Genomic DNA, 6,233 nt, shown 5'->3' with positions numbered 1-6,233 from the left:
GGGGGGGGGGGGTCTCCCCTCAAGACTTAAATCAGAAAAGTTACTGACTGGTTGTTCAAATGACATGCAATAAATATGCAAAAATAAATAAATATAATTAAATATGAATGCTTAATTAGTTTAGTATAATGTTGTTGATAATATATAATATATAAAATATAGCGACCACCAATTATTGGGCTGCATTTATGCCACCTCTAAAAAGATTGTGAAAAGTCATTAAAATGTTAACACACCTTTTGCAAGAATTGTTTTAAATGTGTTTTTTTTATTACTGAAATGATCTCATCATTTGGCAATGCAATTACATTTCTTATTATCAAATTTATTCCTTAAAAGTACTAAAAGAATCATTAAGGAATCAAAATTGTTCAAAGGAATCAGAATTTAATTCTTATGATTCCCATCCTTAGAAACCTCCTAGAAAACTTGCCAACAATAATGCTAAAAACCACTCAGGGCAGCAACTAGCCTAGCAACCACTTCTAGTGGCAATGAGCAAACATTTTAGTCCCTTTATGAATCCGTTTTCCTTGTGGACCATCCCAGCAATGTTGTGTTTTGTCAGGCCATTTGGTCCCCACATGGACAGACAAACAAGATCACGGCCACTCTGACCTGTGCTAACTGGACAATAGAGTCGGCCTTTCAGAGCAAGCCAGTGCTAATCTCTCCATGTGCCTGAAAGCTTGTCCAAACAAGAGGCGCTTTATTAAATCATAGGCTATTGAAACATCATTCCCAGGTCCACAGCCATATAACATCATTTCTCGCTCTATAAGCACTGTTTAGTTGAGCTCTATATTTCTTCAGCCACCCCATCATGCATCTCGACCTCCGTCGGCGTCTGGGAGGCATAAATGAATCCCTCGATGCCTCATAAGCTGCGGCGTAAGATTGCCTCAATCCGCAGGTGACCCGAGGCTAGTATTGTGCAATCGAATTGATAAGGCAGCCGAGTCAAACATATAATTTATGTCATTAATGTATACAATCTATCTATCTATCTATCTATCTATTTGTCTGTCTGTCTGTCCGTCCGTCCATCCGTCTGTCCGTCCGTCCGTCCGTGAATACAAACATATACACACATAAACTAAATTAAATACTATACATATATAGTATTTGTTTTGCATATTATATCTGTATATACACAAAATATTTTATTGCGTGTATATAAATATAAGTTTTCCTAAGCCTATTTTAGATTGTGACATTTTTTATGAGAATTAAGCATGTTTTCCCATCAAATTGCCATCATATGTATTGAGCGTTTTACTATAAAGTATACGGTTATAAAAAGTTATGATATATTTCAATTCTAAAAATTATTTTATTTGCTATACTAGCTTTAATTTGTGTTGATTTAAAGAAAAAATGGATCAAATATGCTTAATTGCTTGAGTACCTATAGAGTAGTGTTGCATCCTTCTTATCTACGCCCAACTCGTTTTTTGAGACTTTGGTCATGTTTTGCATGAGAATCCAACTCTTTAGCAGTGTAAGTAAGTCGGAATGCATGAAATAGCATTAGACATCCCCTTTAATGTTCCTAAAAATGGCCTTTATTGTCTATATGAAAAAGTGTAACTTCTTATTTTTTTCTTTTCATTTTGTTGTTAATGTGACATGTTTTTGTGAGATTCACCAGCTTTTCCATTATAGCCTTCGGTAATGGCTCTTTCACTGGCTGATGTGTGGTGTGTAGGTGGACATCATTCGGAAGAGGCTCCATAAAGACATCCTCCACAACCCCGTGGCCATGCTGAACTTCTGCCCAGACCTCCGTTCGACGACCTCTGACCTGCGGAGCATTCAGGGGGAATACATCTTCCTCATCGACCGCAGTGGAAGCATGAGTGGGGTCAACATCAATCGAGTTAAGGTAGGATGCTTGTGCTTCTGTGTTAAACTAACTCTGGCCCTCACTCCCAATGCTTATTAACTTTTGATGACATCCTAATTTATTCAGCAGTTTAAAACCCCCAAAGTGCATCAGTCGTGTTAATAACCATTAATGGAAACGAGTTTTTACATACACACAGCAGTGCTTATTTAACGGCGAGACAGATCGCCCACGTGTGTTCAACTGTATAAATCTGATTGGGCAGTTTTATGGGAGTTGGAGAGCACAGATATTATCAGTCCTTCAAGGAGTAACTCACCCAAGAATTTGCTGAAAATGTACTCACCCTCGGGCCATCCAATATGTAGATGAGTTTGTTTCTTTATCAAAATATATGCTCAATATATGCTATCAAAATATATCGCTCAACAATGGATCTTCTGCAGTGAATGGGTGCCGTCAGAATGAGAGTCCAAACAGCTGATAAAGACATCACAATAATCCACACCACACCAGTCCATCAATTAACATCCTGTGAAGTGAAAAGCTGCATGTTTGTAAGAAACAAATCCATGATGTTTTTATCAGCTTTTGAACTCTCATTCTGATGGCACCCATTCACTGCAGGTACTCATTAGCAAGTAGGGCTGCATATATTTAATATTCACAGTATTTACATTTTGATTTTGCTGGAGATCTTAAAATGAGCAACATTCAGTAATTTTAATCAAACCTTTTTTTTTTTTAAATGATAGATTCAGAAACTTTCTAGTAAGGAAGACCTGCGAACTCCTTGTTCTCACAATGTGAGGGTTAAAATGGAAATGTCCCTGATTTAAACTTCTCTGACTAGCAAAAAGCTGTTAGAGAAACGTGAATCAGTGTGAGTATGTTTTACTGAATAGGTTGAGAATTTCAGTAATTTGTTTGTATTATCATTCTAAAATGTTCAATTAAGTATACAGCTTTTCGTATCTAAATATAAATTTGAACAAATATAATTCTGCATTGTGTTCATTTAGTGAAAAGTTTAAGAAACATGCCTTGAATTTGAACCTTTGCATAAAAGCAATTTGAATCTAGGCTGTTTTAGAGGAAACACTGTATACTACCAGTCAAAAGTCTTGGGTTAATAACATTTTTAAAGAAGAAATCAATACTTTTTTACAGAAGGTATGCATTAAATTGATCAAAAGTGACAGTAAAGACATTTATAATGTTAGAAAAGATGCCTGTTTCAAATAAATGTTGTTCTTTTGAACATTATATTCATACAAAAAAATATTAAGCAGCACATCTGTTTTCAACATTGATGATAATAAATGCACCTTGAGCAGCAAATCAGCATATCAGAATGATTTCTGAAGGATCATGTGACACTGGAGACTGGAGTAATGATACTGAAAATTCAGCTTTGCATCACAGGAGTAAATTACATTTTAAAATATATTCAAATAGAAAACACTTATTTTAAACTGTAATCATTTTTTCACAATATTGCATAAGAGACTTAAAAAAAAAAAAAAAACGGAAAAATCTTACCAACCCCAAACTTTTGAATGATAGTGTACATGTTGAGATATTTATTTCCCTGAAATAAATACGTAGTTATTTTTTGTTTTAATTGGTTTTGCTGCATTACTTCACTGAACATTATGTGTCTGTAGTTCTGAATTAAATCAGAGCTTTTGAGTAGCCTGTTGAAGGGGTTTTGTAATGAAATAACAAGCTTGTTGCACTGAATAGCTCAAGCAGCTACGATAATTGAACTTGGTAAGTCTGCATGCTGAGATTGGATATTACGTGCGCTGTGAATGTGTGAATGAGTGTGTGTGTGTGCGTGTCCCCTGTTGACGGGGCTCTGCAGCGTGACGCACGAGCCAGCGATGACTCACTGTGGTTTTGATTGAGGATCGTCCCCTTCTGACCACAGACACCAAACTGCTCTATATAAAGGCTCAGGTCACTCTAGCGGTAATATCCTTCCCTGAATATCCTTGACCCTCAAGAAGACTTGTTCCATGCTGAAATGTCATATATCCAGCGTGATCTCTCCTGGGCTGGAGGAGGACAACAATAGATGTATCTAATAACACTGAAACGAATCGTTCACCCAGAAATGAACATTTTACACACCCTCATGTGACTTTATTTCTTCCGTGTAACACAAAAGAAGAAATTTGAAGAATTGTGCTGGTCATTTCTGCTATGTATTTAGCTAAAAATGAAAATTTGCTTAAAATGTATTTAACCTCAGGCCATCCAAGATGTAAATGAGTTTGTTTCTTCATCTGAAAAGATTTGGAGAAATTTAGCATCACTTGCTCACCAATGGATCCTCTGCAGTGAATGGGTGCCGTCAGAATGAGAGTCCAAACAGCTGATAAAAACATCACAATAATCTACAAGCAATCAACACGACTCCAGTCCATCACTTGTGAAGGGAATATTGTGTTTAAAAAAAAAAAAATTTAAACTGTCGCTTCAGGCCAAAATATGAGTCCATAGTCCATAATAAATAAATTTTAAGCCAATTTTTATTTTTGCGGGAACTATTCCTTTAAATCATTTAGTGAGTTGACCTCAAGAACTGAATCAGTGCAATTTGTGAATGATTCGTTTAGACCCATTTCATAAACTTGATAAACTGATTCATTGCCAATATTTGACTCAAAAGACATTTCAACTCTCATGAAAACATTTTCAGTAAATAATTTCTCACACAAAGCTATCGTATGATTCCAAAACATTTACAATATTATACTTTATGCATGAGCCTTTTTGAAGCTTGAAAGCCACTATTTTTGTAACTGCATGAAAATAAATGAATACAATTTTCAAGGTTTTCAAGATCATTTTTGGTAAGAACCAAGTATAATTTCTAACTGTGTGTCAAGTTCTTTTTGAATTTGTCGTTTGAAAGTGTTTGCCGAAGGTAGACTTGTTTTATTATTATAACAAAACTGGTGATTAGTTTTTTAATTAATTCAAAACGTTAACAGACCTTATCATTGTAAAAACTGTGGAAATGCTAGAACTCTTCTTTAATAATCTCATTCATATTTACAAACTTAATTATAACCTCATGCTAATTACTCGCCGCTGTACCTGCTCTCAGTCTGTCGAGAAGCAACATTATAAATTAAATCTCTACTTTAGATGAGACAATATGGATGTCTGACAGCTATAATTGTGGTGTTCAGTGAGCGATGCTACACAGTTGCCTAATGGCTTCATGTCTGCTAACAAAGATTGTTGGTTCAATCCAAGCAAGAGTGACACAGCTGAAATGCCACTGGCAATCGACCACCAGTCTAAACATTAGGGGAAACAGGTCACCCTCAGTGTCTATAATAGTTACACTTAACCCTGTAATTAGAGTTGCTTTACAGAAGCAAAGGCAAATGACTGTAATCTCTGTTAATGCAAGTAATATGTTATTAAATCACTATGAGCAAGTCAAATGCAATGAAAGATGTAAACTCGGTGTGAATTATATATAAGCACCTATAAAAAAAACTATACACACACAAGTACATTACAAATTGCTTATACAATATTATTTTACAACAAATATTTTAATATATCAAAATAAAAGTAAACATGTTTATTAAACAACAAATATTTAAAAGATATAAAAAAATATATTTTTATAAAATTATATATAATTTTTTTAAATATATAATAATTATTATGAGTTGTTACTGGTTCTCAGCAATGCTGAAAAACCTTTTTTAGCTGCTTAATATTTTTGTGGAAAATAAATCGTTTTAAAACGAGTAATGCAAAATACAGCTGTCTTTAAATTTGTAATAAAGCAAAAGTGATAATAAATAGCTAAATATATATACAGTATATAGTAATACATAGAATTGAAATAATATAACATATTTTTAATGAGTAATGCAGAATCATTCATGTTGACCTCTTCCTTTTGTGTGCGTTCACAGGATGCAATGGTTGTGATTCTGAAAAGTCTTTTCCCAGCATGCTTATTCAACATAGTGGGCTTCGGATCCAAGTTCAAAACGCTGTTTGCCACCAGTCAGAGCTACGATGAGGTTAGTCACCCGCAGGGATCTGCGCTCACTGCCCTCATTAGATCAGCAGTTACTGTCCAGAGGATCAATGCTTGTGTTTTTCTGCCGGGATCCAGTGGAAAAGGTCTGGGTTTATATAGTGAACGTCTAGTAGAGTTTCATACTGATTTTATCATTTATATAAACACTGCTTAATCAGTGCACTGCAAAAAATAATTTTCTTTCTCAGTATTTTTGTGTTATTTTCCAGCACAAATATCCAAATATTCCTAAATCAAGATATATTTACTTTGAAGACAATCTTGTCTTGTTTTCTGAAAATGTAGCAAAATGAAGTGACTTCATGC

This window comes from Sinocyclocheilus grahami, unplaced genomic scaffold (assembly GCF_001515645.1).
Source record: "Sinocyclocheilus grahami isolate Dianchi unplaced genomic scaffold, SAMN03320097.WGS_v1.1 scaffold858.1, whole genome shotgun sequence".
NCBI lineage: Eukaryota > Metazoa > Chordata > Actinopteri > Cypriniformes > Cyprinidae > Sinocyclocheilus > Sinocyclocheilus grahami.
This window is presented reverse-complemented; position numbering follows the sequence as displayed.